The sequence below is a fragment of the Myxocyprinus asiaticus genome, chromosome 42 (genome assembly GCF_019703515.2).
Source record: "Myxocyprinus asiaticus isolate MX2 ecotype Aquarium Trade chromosome 42, UBuf_Myxa_2, whole genome shotgun sequence".
NCBI lineage: Eukaryota > Metazoa > Chordata > Actinopteri > Cypriniformes > Catostomidae > Myxocyprinus > Myxocyprinus asiaticus.
In genome coordinates this window covers 10,739,463-10,754,356 of record NC_059385.1, presented here as the reverse complement: position 1 = coordinate 10,754,356, position 14,894 = coordinate 10,739,463, and the positions used below count along the sequence as shown (strand labels likewise).

The window sequence follows — 14,894 nt, the reverse complement described above, 5'->3', positions numbered from 1 at the left end:
CAGTCGCTGCATGGTTATGAGTCAGTGATCCGTGTGCTAGAGTTTAACAGCTGGCAGAGGTCGTCCAGTGCTCAGAATGCTTGGAATTTCTGGGGGATTCTTTTAAAGATTACCCGAGCATGACCGACATGAAGGCCAGAGCAGAGAAGAGAGCCTGGTCATGAGCAGTTTAATAAGAATGTCATCAATAAGATGTCTAATATGAGTAACGCAGCGCAACAAACACCTGATTCAGCATCAGAATTGCTCTTCGTTAACAACAACAAACTTTTTTGAAGCTATTTGAAGCAGATGTGTTATTTTTAACTTGAACTTGCAGGCAGGGACACAGGATTGGGTATTGATACAGATTTCCTGGTTCAGTTCGATTCCGATTCACAAGCTTTTGATTTAAATTTCGATTCGATTAGATTCAATATTGATTCATATGGGTTTATTTCAGTTATAATGTCCCTTTTTCTTACATATTAAAGAAATGATCTCCCAGCTAATGCTGTTAATTATACAGGGGACCATTTATCTAGGTATTTATCGAGATAAGGGGCAGCTGGAGATGCTGGTTCGAGAGAGAGACGCACGCGGCCGCGTTGCATGTGTGTCTGTTCGTTTAAGTTTCATGTTGTTTTAATTTCATTTATATCATTAATCCTTTATGTTGACTGTTCAGCTGGTTCTCGCCTCCTCCTTGCCCGTCCTTATTCTGTTACAGTGGTGCCGAAACCCAGGAGGGAGGAGAGATGCGCTGTCGTGGAGTCTTTACCGCTGCCATCCACCAGAGGAGCAGCCGCGAACGTCCGCCTTGGGACAGAGGGGTCGCTGCCAGCCGCTGAGAACTGGAGGAACCACAGCCTTCCGCTGAGAAGGGGAGGAGTGGTTCCGTCCGCCAGGGGCCGGAGGACTCGCTGCCGTCCACCAGGGGAGGAGCGAGCTGGCGTCCGCCAGAGGGTGGAGGAGCGGTTGAGGACCAGGCGACAGTGTGTCCGGGAGGCGGCGAGCAAGTTATCTCTCTCTCTCCTCTCTCTCTGACAGAGAGATAACTTGCCCTTTCCCTCTCCCCACGCCTCCCCTCGTCTCTCCCCCAGGTTCACAGGAGATGGGGTGGAATGCCGGCTGACAGAACGGCCGGAAGGGCAGTGTTCCCTTCAGCGGAAGAGTTAGTTAGACCAGTGGCGCCCCGGCCTGAATCGGGCAGGGGAGGAGGATGACAAGGAGGAGGGCGTGGCTGGGCCATGATGGAGCACGGTCGGCGCTGAATCAGCTGATCAACAGGAGAGTGAGATAAGGGGCAGCTGGAGACGCTGGTTCGAGAGAGAGAGATGCACGTGGCCGCGTTGCATGTGTGTCTGTTTGTTTATGTTTTATGTTGTGTTTTATCATTAAACGTTATGTTTACTGTTCAGCTGGTTCCCGCCTCCTCCTTGCCCATCCTTTAACTGTTACAATATTATATTTCATATATTATTTTTGTTACATATTTGTTAAATAGCATAATTTGTACTATTTTGTACTAAGTATTTACATAGATTTGTTGAACACGCGCTAAAACCGGTACCGTCTCTTTAACAAAAAACGGCATTTCTGTAAAAAGCATCTGTAGAAGATAGCGTTAATGTTAATGAGAGGACTCAAATGGCTTTACCTCATCTGTGCGATGCATGGTTAGAATTAAATATTTTTTTGTAGTTGTTTTTGATCAACAACTGACTGTAAAGAACAGAAAGGGTATTAAAAGAGACATTCAATGACAAATGGGTTGCATGGATCTCGTCTTGGACACACATTACATGGAACAACTTTTACTGTCAACATGCTGTGAAAGGATCTCGCTGCTGAACACTTCATGACTAAACTACACAATTACTGGTGAATGAAATGTAATCATTTACTGCCAGTTGCCACATATATTCACTTTAGTTGCATAGTGCAAAATTTTGTTTCAAATGCGAGTGACTTCCTCTCATTGTAGTAGAGGGTTGCACATTGATTGAAAGATCGATTTTGGGATTTAAGAATCAATCGTTCAAATGAAGATCACAATTAATCGGAAAAACAATATTAGCATTTTAAAGACATAAGCAATTTACGCAATACAAATATTTCATCTGCCTCAATATTATTACCAATAATTAGCATAATCTGGTAATATCTTGTGTAAAAAAAAAAAACATTATTTGGTAACTCATCTCCCAAAATAAATATCAGTTCCTCCCTGTTTCACATTTATTTGGATGACAGGATGTGAGTAATTCTGGATAAAATCTCTTACAATGAGTGATACACACTGCGCTAATTACATGCTCTGTCAATCAAGTTGTCATTCACAACTAGCTGCTCCTCCTAGAGACAAAACTGTTCATTTTGTGCAAACATAATGGATTTTAATCTAAACTCTCCAGTTCTAGTGCATAGTTCTAGAACTTATGAAATGGTCTAAAGCTATAACGGGACGTTTTTGTGCTAGGCAATGCGTTTGACCAATGTGCCGCATGAAGCTGTTTTTTCAGAGTCTCGTGTAGCGCCACATTTTTAAGAATTTGTAAGTTTTTTTTGACATGAGTATATAAATGTTTGTTTTTGTAGATATATTGCATTTTGAATTGCATTAAAATCATATATTTTCTGTTTGTTTTGTTTGTTTGTATTAGGCTATGCCAAATACAAGATTTATGTATGATCATGTAATGATGCAATACAGAAAGGAGTCACTGTATCTTCTCACTCTTTACATGTTTACAAGATACAGTTTTCCACAAAAAGTAGGCACCGGCACCTGTCATCTCGACTAATCTCTTATAAATGCAATAGCCTGCAGGGCATTCAGGAGCGGGAATATATATATACGAGAGCACAAGTTTTGCGAAAGAATGCGAAATAATTTGTGAGAGAACGCATAGTTTCTCGGGGGAATGCAAAAGTTTTGCGAGTGCATGCAAAGTTTCTTTGGGGAACGCAAAGTTTTGCAAGAGAACGCAAATGCATTTGTTTATTTTTTCCCCCACCACTAATTTTTTCCCCACCACCTTGGCTCTTTAGGGGCTCAGTACCTTCATGACTGTTACACTGAGTCGAGATTTAACCGGTGTCCATGCTGCTGCGTTCATTAATGAGAACACACGCTTCACAGATGCAGATGTCCCAGGCAGGCATAAAACAAACTCCACGACCTTGACTCCGAAGTTGATGGTCTTGTTCTCCAGCTCACAAAAAACGTCTGTCCATCTCTCAGACACGGCCGCCTTGTTCATGTTCCACTCAGTGATGCGACGAGTGATGATGTTTTTCGAGCAAGCCATCTCATCAAAGAGCGTGGTTTCAGGAGTAGAAGTGTTCGAGGCTGCTCTGAATGTCTTTCCTCTCTGGGATGTCTCTCAGTAGGGCCCACTCAAGTTTTTTTTGTGTTCTCCAGTGAGCGGCTCAAATTTTGGAGGTAATTGTTGAATGAAAGTTTCTCACTGCACAAAAGAAATCATCCGCTCGCATGTCACCAGCTTCGACCAGGGCATCCAACTGCTTTTTAATGTTAGAGGGTATGAATGATTCCTCCAGCCTGGCCTGCGAGACTTTTCTCAGATCATAAATGTTTAAAGCTATGGCCGTGCACAACAGAATGATAAGCAAAAAGTCCTTCACTTGACCTGCATGCGCACCTTGTCAGATTCAGAAATAAATTGCTAACACATGGTGTGGCACACTTACTTTTAGCAGCATCCACATGCTTTTTTGTATGAACATGCTGCGCGATGTCGGTGCGGCCTCTATGGGCGATGGAAAGCGAGCTTCAGAAATCTCACACCTCACTTTACAAGGCTCTGTCTTTGACTTCTTTTTTATAAATTTAAACTCTTTTTGAAGATCCTCATTAAATGTACAAGCACACTTTCTTGACATTTTTCCAGCAGCAATTTCATCTGTGTGCTCTTTCAAACTGACTCTTTAATCAGTTCACTAACTGGACGTCTATTGATTGGGGATTGGATAGTTTAATCCAGTCATGTACTTCAAATAACACTGTGTTATTTGATTGGTTTTACAAGCTGTATCCTTGGCTACCTTTGTTTAGAATACTCACGTGACTGAGAAAGCCGCATAGGCGATAGAGAAATTTTAGGAGAGCGGAAATACGGGACAAAACAAATTTTTTTCAGAATAAGTCAGGACTAGGGCTGCAACTAACGATTATTTTGATAATCGATTAATCTAACGATTATTATAAAGATTATTCGACTGTTCTGTGATTTATTGCAACAATCATTAGCCTTTAAGCAATTATTCAGCTTATGCCCCCGATTTAAAAGGTTGTATTAAACATGCTTACTAACAATAAAGAGGACAAAAGTATCCTTTAAAAATACCACTAAATGACATTCACTGAATTAAAGGGAAGTTTAATTCAGTAAAGAAATTCACTGCAAAATATCATATTGTTATCAAGTGTTTGTCTTGTTTTCCATTTAAAATTGTCTAAAAATCCTTAAAATAAGATGCATTTACTTGAGAAGCAAGAAATGAGATATTTATACTTGCTTTAAGAGAATGTGTCTTATTTTGTATATAAGTGTATTTTTTCCACTTGGTTATAGTGCAGTAAAGACAAAATATACGTATTCAAGATCTATTCTTTAAAAGCAATTCAAAATATCTTATATGCTGCTTCTCAGGTGAATTTAAAGGATTTTTAGATATTTTAAAATATTTGTATTTGTATTTTTAATATTATATTCAACTGTAACGTTGGTGTCTTGGAGTGGAAGAGGAAGAGAGGAGATGCAGGAGTAGATTCTTTCAATATTTAATTATAATCATAGGAGTAGAACAAATGCTGGAGTGGAACAAACAAAAATCTCAACAGTAGTAATCGCTGGAGTGGAACAAACTATAAATCTAAACATCAAAACGTAACACAACATAACACTTCAATAACTCAACACTTCAAGGACTGACAAAGGAGTGGGCAAAACTAGAGGATATTTATACAGAAGGAACTAATGAGGGAATGGAATACAGGTGAGGATAATAAGAAACAGATGGAAGTGATGAGGGCAGTGCACTATGGGAAATTAAGTCTGGGGGAAAACTTCAAAATAAGAGTCCTTGAAGAAAATGAGGGAGACAGACTATGACATCAACATTCTCAGATAACAAATTTTTTCTTCTGCAGTATAGCTGCTAAAGTAAATGTAAATTTTTTTTAAAGGAGTTTTAGATATTTATATTGGAAAATAAGCCAAAACAAAAACAAAATTGTAGTTTGTTGCAGTGTATAATGTGGCGAAGACTACCCTCTCTCACCTTTCTGTTCACTTCAATCTATCTTTAACTCACAAAAAACAAGCTCTCTTGTAATAATAAAGCTGCGTATTGCCAATTTTCTTCACAATAATTAATGCACAGTGACACATATATTATGATTCAATAAGTCGCAAGCCATCACGTTATAATCTAGCTGCATTAAGCATGCGTGGTCAAGGGATGAGTGTCCCTGCAACAGAGCGTACATCAGCCGGATGCAGTTTCAATGCCCAGAGGACAAACTCACAGTAGCCCCCAGCTGTCAGCAGAATTCTGCCCAAAAATGTGACACAAACTAGGGGCCTGTGTCAGAAACCACATCGACCAGGAGGCCATGAATCGGGCTTGATTTTCTTAGAGCCTGGGCGATACGAAAGAACGAAGTTGAAATGGGTGAAAAATAATGCCAAGCGAGCCCGTCTAAAGTTAAGTTGTTTAGCGCTACGAATGTACTCTAGGTTCTTATGATCAGTCCAGACCACGAAAGGTAACCCCGAACCCTCTAACTAATGACGCCACTCACCCAAAGCCAGCCGGACAGCCAGCAATTCTCTATTACAGACGTCGTAGTTCCGTTCAACTGGTGTTAAGCGGTGCAAAAAAAAAAAAGCACACAGATGCATCTTTCCGTCCAAGGATGAGCGCTGCAACAGGACAGCTCCAACACCAACCTCTGACACATCCACCTCCACTACAAACTGACATGCAGGTTCAGGAGTTATCAAAATTGCCGCAGTAAAACCACTTCTTTAATTTAGAAAACACAGCCTCAGCCCGCGGGGAGCAACAAAAGTCAGTGCGGGTGGAGGTGAGATCCGTCAGAGGCACAGCGAGTAGGCTGTAATTATGAATATACCTACGATAGAAATTAGTGAACCCCAGAAACCTCTGCAAAGCCTTACGAGAATCTGGGGTTGGCCAATCGGAGATGGCTTTGATGGCTTTGACCCTGGCAGGGTCCATGTGCACTCCCTTGGACAAAACAATGAACCCCAGGAATGGAACCGACTGTGCATGAACAGCGCACCTCTCTGCCTTGATGAACAGCCGATTCTCTAGCAGTCACTGAAGCACCTGCCTGACGTGCTGAACATGGTCCTGGATATTCTAGAAGAAGATCAGAATATCATCTAAACAGACAAAAACAAAACGGTTAACCTTGCCTCTAAGCATGTCATTCACGAGCCCCTGGAAGACGGCTGGGGCGTAATCATCCGAAAGGCATAACCAAATATACGAAGTGCCCCCTATGGGTGTTAAAAGCCATCTTCCACTCATCCCCCTCCCTAATCCGGACAAGGTGATTAGTGTTGCGTAAATCCAACTTCGAAAAGACGGACGCTCCCTGCAAGATTTCGAAGGCTGAGGACATCAATGGCAAAGGATAACGATTCTTCACCTTGATGTCATTCAGTCCCCGATAATCTATGTGTGACTAGTTGATCCGTACTGCAGACGGGCTGGGAGAAGCGTGCGTAATCTGGGGGTTTTGTCAAGGGCTGTTGCGCTTGCCAGAAACCCCCTGCCTACTGTCTTTTACTGGACAGGAAACGGAGAAATGACCAAGAGGGGCACAATGAAAACAGGGTCCTTGAATGAAGCATCGCTGCTTCTCCTAATGAGAAATCTGAGCGCTACTGACCTGCATGGGCTCTGCCTCGGACTGTGATTCCGGTGACCTGGCTGAAACTGTGGACTAGGTATGGTGGTCAGCCACCCCGGCGGCGGTGGCAACTTAGGGTCAGACGTTGATCCACTTGGATGGCCAGATCCACTAAGTCGTCGAAGCGGGAAGGCAGGTCCATGGGATAGATTTTGTCCTGGATGTCATCGGAAAGCCCATGCAGGAACCTGTCCCACTTGGCGTGATCATTCCACTCACAAGATGCAGCAAGGGTGCGGAACTCGATGGCATAGTCCGCGACCCACCAATATTTCTGAGACGGTCCGGATAAAACCCTCGCTGCCTTACGACTTTGAGCTGAGTGATTGAACACCCGGCAGAGCTCCGTGGTGATGCTTGAAATGAAGAGCAACAGGGATGTCTGTTGTCCCACATGGCTGTTCCCCATTCACTGGCCCTTCCGGTGAGGAGCGTGAAAACGCGTGCCACCTTCATTGTCACCAACGGGAAAGCAGAGGGCAGCAACATGAAGAACAAGGAACACTGCGAAAGGAAAGTGCTGTGGAAACACTGATCACACATGCCGACAGCACTAGAGACACATGAGGGTGAGAAATAACAAAGCAAACAGAACAGTAGGGCTGAAACGATTAGTCGACGTTATCGACAACGTCGACAATAAAAAAATTGTCGACAAAAATTTTCGTTGTCGAATAGACGTTTGATCTTAATGTAACGTAAGATCATATGAAACTCTAATGATTGCACACAAGAGCAGCACTGCAGCTCGCGCCTGACTGATGAGAGGAAGAAAAAACATCTCACAGTCCAGACGCACTGTAAACTTTCCAAACAGCTTCAGGTGATGTACATCGCAAAGTATGAGGGAATTATAATGCAAAAATACAAAATAAGTAAATACAGAAGCACTATTGTTGTGGAATAAGCAGAGCCGGAGCTGCCACTCCGCTTAAGCAAAACTTGCGTGTCGAACATCTTTAAAGGAAACACCCCGACATTGCATCTTTAATGCAGTTCTATTTAATGCGTTATAGCTTTATTAAAGTTAAAATAATAAGGAAACTGGCATTTCTCTGTGCGGTCAGCGCCTCTTCTATGAGTTGCGCGAAGTGTCCCGATCTAAAGGGGAGAGATTAAAACTGCACCCGGCTGAGGTACACTCTGTTGCGGGGACACTCGTCCCTCGAGTGCGCGCACTTAATGCAGCTAGATTATAACGTGATGGCAATTTATTGAATCATAATATATGTGTCACTGTGCATTTCTTATCATGAAGAAAACTGGCAAAACGCAGTTTTATTAATAAGAGTGAGTTTGTTTTTTTGTGAGTTAAAGATGGATTGAAGTGAATAAAAAGGTGAGAGAGGTAGTCTTCGCCTCATTAAACACTGCAAAAAAATACATTTTTTATTTGTTTTTGTTTTGGCTTGTTTTCCAATATAAATATCTAAAACTCCTTTAAAACAACGTACATTTACTTTAGCAGCTATACTGCGGAATTTTTTTTATTTTTTTTTTATCTGAGAATGTTGAATATAATATTAAAGATACAAATATTTTAAAATATCTAAAAATCCTTTAAAAAAAGATGCATTCACCTGAGAAGCAGCATATAAGATGTTTAGACTTGCTTTTAGAAAATAGATCTTGAATATAAGTGTAATGTTTGTCTTTACTGCACTCGCAGAAGTATAACCAAGTGAAAAAATACACTTATATACAAAATACACCTATATTTAAGATACATTCTCTTAAAGCAAGTCTAAATATCTTATATGTTGTTACTTCTCAAGTAAATGTGTCTTGTTTTAAGGATTTTTAGACAATTTTAAATGGAAAAAAGACAAAAACACTTGATAAAAGGATTTTTTTTGTAGTGAAATTTTTACTGAAATAAACATAATAAGTATTTTCCCCTTTAATTCATTGGATGTCATTTAGAGGTATTTTTAAAAGATGATTTTGTCCTCTTTATTGTTAGCAAGCACGTTTAATACAACCTTTTAATTCGGGGCACAAGCTGAATAGTCGGTTTAGAGCTAATGATTAATCGTTGCAATAATCGCCCGAATAGTCGAATAATCATTCTAATAATTGTTAAATTAGTCCATTATCAAAATAATCGTTAGTTGCAGCCCTACAGAACAGATCAGACGAACTTACGTGAACCGTGACACAAATGATTGCGATTATGATGAATAATTGTCTGTTTTAGGGCTATGACAATTTATTGTCTCATTAAGGGCTTTCACGATTAATTGTCATATAAATTGTCATTTTTTAAGGTGTGCTTTATTTCTGCATGTGTGCTTCATATACCTTAAGTCATTTTTACATATTTAACTTCAAATATATTAGTCAAATAATAAAATAGGGATAAGCTATGATTTCCTTTTAAGGCTTTAAAAACTTATGAATTACATGAAAAATAATGTTTTAAATATAATATTTCTCTCTTTTTGTTCAACTTTAGTTTTGGTCAAGTTTACAGTTACACTTGTTTTTTGAACTGATATATTTTATAATTGTTTTAATAAAATATATATATAATTTATATTATATTTTTTATTATATTATGCAATAGTAAAAATATTTCTTTTCTAATTTCTTCACTTTCACGCGTTATTTTAATGCTCTGATTAAACCCATGAGCCCTTATTTCTCATTAAGTGAAACCTTTGAGATTTTGTTTCATTATTTTATCACTCCACAGAAACAGAGTAAGCATGTGTCTCCTCTTTATCAGTGCATTTCATTAACACAGCATGTATGAACCAGGAACATTTGCCATTACTTTACTTTTTAAAGTGAAACCGGAGCGCTCTGCGTTCACTATCAAAGTTTATACTTGCTTGTTTATATTTTCGTGGGAGTTTGGCGTGAGCCTCTGCTAACAGATTGCACATCAGAGTGCTTCACACACTCTTCAGAACAGGAGCTGGTTGACCTCCGCAGTGCGGCTCAGTGACACTCGAACTCGGTGTTCAACTGAATGACACACAAATACGTTGTTCATGGTTTATACAGTATATTTGCTTAAAATTCCCTTATTTGGGTATTAAAACGTGATTGGAATTTGAATGCCCAATAATCACGGTTGTCTCAATCAGACGATCAGACAGTTATTTAGTAATCGTGACAGGCCTAGGGTGGCTTTTATGCCCTGCATCCAAAATCATATACTGTTGGGAGTATGTACTGCATTAAATGAAGGATGCACTTTTTGGCCGGTAAAAAATTATGATTTAGGTATGCAAGTGAATAGTATGAATTCCAGATACGGAATATTTTATACGGGAACATTTTCCTGTGACCCGAATATATGCCATAGTAACATCAAAAGCAAAAAATTTACAGTCACTTACAGCTGAAAGAGTCGCCTGACTCGCAGCTCTCCGTTATTTTTTAAATTCAACTTTTTTTAATATGATGTCTCTCCTGCTACCTTGGCATTATGGGATAATAAATAATAAACTGGCAGTGGATGCACACTTCAGAATATCGCCAGAAATAGTAGGTTATACCTGTATTTCTTGCTTACTCTTTTATGAATACTGAGGATTCGGACACCCCACTTTATTGGTATACTGTTTTTGGCATACTATATAATAGGGAAGTATGCATATTCAGACACAGCATCAGTTTCTGTCTTTCTCCCCAGATTGCCTGTCTCACATGCAGCTAATCAATTGCAACATTTGATTGGTCCAAATCCTCTGTATCCAACTTATTGGTATAAAGTTTCACCTGTGTGTAAACAACGTAGTTCACGTCCCATACTTTAAAGACCCCCTCCAGCGAAAATCATGTTTTTAACCATGTTTACATGTCCATATGGTGTTTTTTAAATGCTAGAAGTCATACCATATGTGAAATCAGCAGTTAATGCCATGGATTAGCATTTTTGCCTTGGAACTGCAGTGTACCAAAGACAGCCTCAAAAACACTTATTCAGACAGCCAGGGTTTCATACTTCACAAACCTAAGGAACCAATCCCGTCAACTTGCGGGGCATTATCATATGCTATGGCAAAGCAAGGGGTATCGGGAGAAGCCAGGTGTAGCTACGTATGTATTACCAAAGGATCTGAAAATCTGGGATAAATGGGTGCAGTTTATTTGGAAAAAACGTAATGTCCCAGCAAAACTTCCAGTAGTTGGGTTTGCAGTAGTCATTTTCCAGATAACTGTTTTGAAAATTTTACCCAAAAACAGATGGGTTTTGCCACTAAACTTATATTGAGGCCTAACGCTGGTCCATCAATTTATCCTGGGGACACAGCGAGTACGAGCCAACATGTTGGTCAACCGGTAAGTTTCTTTTTCTTGTGTTTTATCCGTTGACTGTGTCCAACAAATCTGCAGTGTGCTAGATAAAGTTAGCCAACGTTAGCATGTCAGGTTACATGATGATTCATGTCAAATGTTGACAGGAAATTTTATATGGCTTGGGTATGTTGACGAAGAAAGTTATGGCAAACGTTACTCAAAACATATACATATTGTATATTACGGTGTTAGTTGTGATGAACTATATGCCTTTCTCCAGAGACTTCCTATGGCGTTCAAAGCGTTTCTTCCTAACGGCACATCTGGATGTTTATCTTTACAAGGTGGCGAACGGGAACAAGGTTTGTCTAATATTAGCAACACATTAGCTCTTTGATAACGTAGTCAAGCTGAAGGATCATGTTATCTTTTACCGTAACATTTCTAACGTTGTAGAGAGCGATACATAAAATACATTACCATTATGATACATCGACTTATAGGCGACCCTGAACAATTCGCTCTTTTTCTTCTTCTTCAGAATCAGTTTCCCGTTCGAACATATATGGCTGAGTTACTTCAATATTACCACTTGCCATTGTGTAGCATTTAGTACTTTTACAGTGATCAGAGTTGAAGGTGACCAGGTAGCCCAAGCTGCAGGCGAGCAGTGCAGGGGTGAGTGGAGATGGAGGCGGGGACTAATTTGCATATTCATAGATCTGCACATACTAAATGAGGCAAAGGTATAGAGTTATATCTAAGCCATTTTAAGGCATGAAGGGATTATTTTCATGGAAAAAACCTTTTAAATATGTAATTTTGATTAAAGATTTTAGGGGTTAATCCAGTGGCTGGAGAGGGACTTTAAGCAGGTTGACATGCCAAGTTGGTGTTTGTCGTGTAGCCAACAACCAGCCTGTGACATGCTGTTTATTACCACAAAAAATACTTTTGACTCATACCACATTTTGTTAAACAGAAGACATTCCTATAATAATTATGTTGTTTAGATTTTCTTTTCATCTTTCAATTACAGTACTCTTACAAATACAAAAATGTGGCCAGACATTTTTCAGGGATGTTTCATTACATGTCTTAGCTCTAATCAATTATTTCTCAACACATTCTTGTAAGCACTGCTGTTCTGCTGTATGAACCTGCACTTTAAGTGTACAGTGAGACTATAACTTATGAACCCTTGGCCCTACATCTGCCGTTCCAACAGTGAATGGTATGAAATAATCAGACCAGCTCAACAGGTTTTGTTAAGATGGACTTTGAATAAATCAGCTCTAGTCTCCTCCCTTTGTTCTGTCTTTTTTTATTTTCTTTCTTCAACCCTAATGTACAAGACATGGTATGGTATGAATAGATCAGATTCTTGTGTAATGTGGATCTGTGGTGTTTTGAGTATTTGATTTAACTTATATATATATATATATATAAATATTATGAAACATAGCTTCCAATCGTCGTGTGCTTAGGGGTATTATCTAGTGGTGACATCACTGTCATGGTAGTTTAAAGAAGCCCATGAGTCTGTTTCTCGTGGAGCACGAGAAGACAATGATATGTAAATTATTACACCTTCCACATGAGTCAAATGGTAAAGTATTCAACAGCATTTTTGTTTTGAAATCTACAGAATACTTTCTGTTCCACTATATGTGTGTTGTGTGTGTGTGTGTGTGTGTGTGTGTGTGTGTGTACATTTGACTGCAGTGTGGCATGTCAGCCAGTAGATGGTGTGATGATGTAATCACATTCTCACGATCCTCTAATGCACAGATCAGAGAATACGCATGGGATCACATGATCTGTGAGTGACAGGCCGGTGTCCAGTCCTCCACTTCTTTCCCCATGCATGTTACGCAATCTGAAGCCTCTGCTGAGAAATGAGGCACTGCAGCAGCTGCAGACACATTCTGATGCTGCTGATGTTTTAAGCAGAATCATTAAAACAACTGATTCAAAATTCCTTTCACTGTTATTTAGTGGTTTTAGTGTGCTGTCATATTCAGATATCAAAGGTTTCTGCAGCATTAAGGCTGTTGTGTGAGAGCATTGTATGATTGAATGTTGTGTTCTATGTAGAGACCAAGCATAAGGGCATCATGACCTGAGTCACAGCTACTGCAAAGAACAAAGAGCAGAAAGATGACTATTCACTGCACAAAATCTAAGCTTAATTTTCTCCAATGTTCAGCGCCAGAATTTTGTTTGTTTTCAGTTTGAGCCAGTCCAAACCTCCAAGGCAAGGCAAGACAAGTTTTTTTTTTTATAAAGGCTCTCAGTTGCTTTTCGTTAAGCATAGATGAATGATGATCAGTGTCAGAAATGAGCTTGCTTATCCACACTTTTCTTGACCAACTACTGGGCAGCACCTTGATGATTCTGATTGCTGCTTGACTTTTTCTAGTTCTGGTCTCCATAAGCATTGTAAAAATGAAACAAATGAACCAGAAGGAGAACAACAACCATTTTAAGTGTTAGTTGGAGTAAAAATTTGTTCAGGCTCAACTTGTGCAATTGTTGGCTGTCATAACAACTTGAAATAGTACAGGAGAAATCAATCTTGGGCCATTGCTTCACGTCATTACCTGCCCGAGAGAGGCACTGTCAAAAGTCAGTCATCGCAGTTCTTTAAAATTTTGTAAAGGAGCCATAGATTTTTTTTTTTTTTTTTTACAAATTTAAAATGCTATACATCGCATTATCCATTAAAACATACAACAATGCCAGTGAAAACACTGGAGACTGGAAAACGAAGACAAGATTCCATTACGAATCGTGGAACAGGAAAAAGAGAGCGCAACAGTGTACTTTCGGAAAGAAAATCCTATTAATTTTCTCCAACTTATAAACCTTTAAAGACAGAACTACCATGAGCTCCAAGGTTTTAAATCAATGGCATATGCTTCTGTTGAAGCCATCAGTTCGCAATATTCAATCTTATTTCATTTCATCTTCATTTTTAGATAATCGTGTTTAATAGCAGAATTCCTGGTGAAGAACTACACAACCACCTGCTTTCATGATGCACTGTGAATGACACAGTATCACTACACTAGTGCTAATTTTTTTATAAGGTTCAAAGGTTGAACTGAATTTCTAAATTTCAAGTAATCGATTACTCATTTTTTGATGTGTTGGAGTACTCGACAACAAAATTAATCGAAATGCCCATCCCTAATATTTGTAAGTATTTTTATACAGTGTATATATATATATATATATATATATATACACACATACATACACACACACACACTATATTGCCAAAAGTATTCGCCCACCAATCCAAAAAAATTAATTCAGGTGTTCCAATCACTTCCATGGCCACAGGTGTATAAAATGAAGCACCTAGGCATGCAGACTGCTTCTACAAACATTTGTGAAAGAATGGGCCGCTCTCAGGAGCTCAGTGAATTCCAGTGTGGTACTGTGATAGGATGCCACCTGTGCAACAAGTCCAGTCGTGAAATTTCCTCGCTACTAATATTCCACAGTCAACTGTCAGTGGTATTATAACAAAGTGGAAGCGATTGGGAATGACAGCAACTCAGCCACGAAGTGGTAGACCACGTAAAATGACAGAGCGGGGTCAGCGGATGCTGAGGCGCATAGTGCGCCAACTTTCTGCAGAGTCAATCGCTACAGACCTCCAAAGTTCATGTGGCCTTCAGAT

The 14,894-nt window shown here is 39.6% G+C and overlaps 2 protein-coding genes across 2 annotated transcripts in view; one reads left to right on the top strand and one right to left on the bottom strand.

The window, feature by feature from the left end:
- The window catches only part of LOC127432392 (spartin-like), a 471,452-nt gene that overhangs the window by 5,389 nt on the left and 451,169 nt on the right, over positions 1 to 14,894 (bottom strand). The window lies entirely within an intron of this gene.
- LOC127432385 (protein furry homolog) overlaps positions 1 to 14,894 on the top strand; it is an 88,018-nt gene that overhangs the window by 6,782 nt on the left and 66,342 nt on the right. The gene's annotated exons all lie outside the window — the stretch shown is intronic.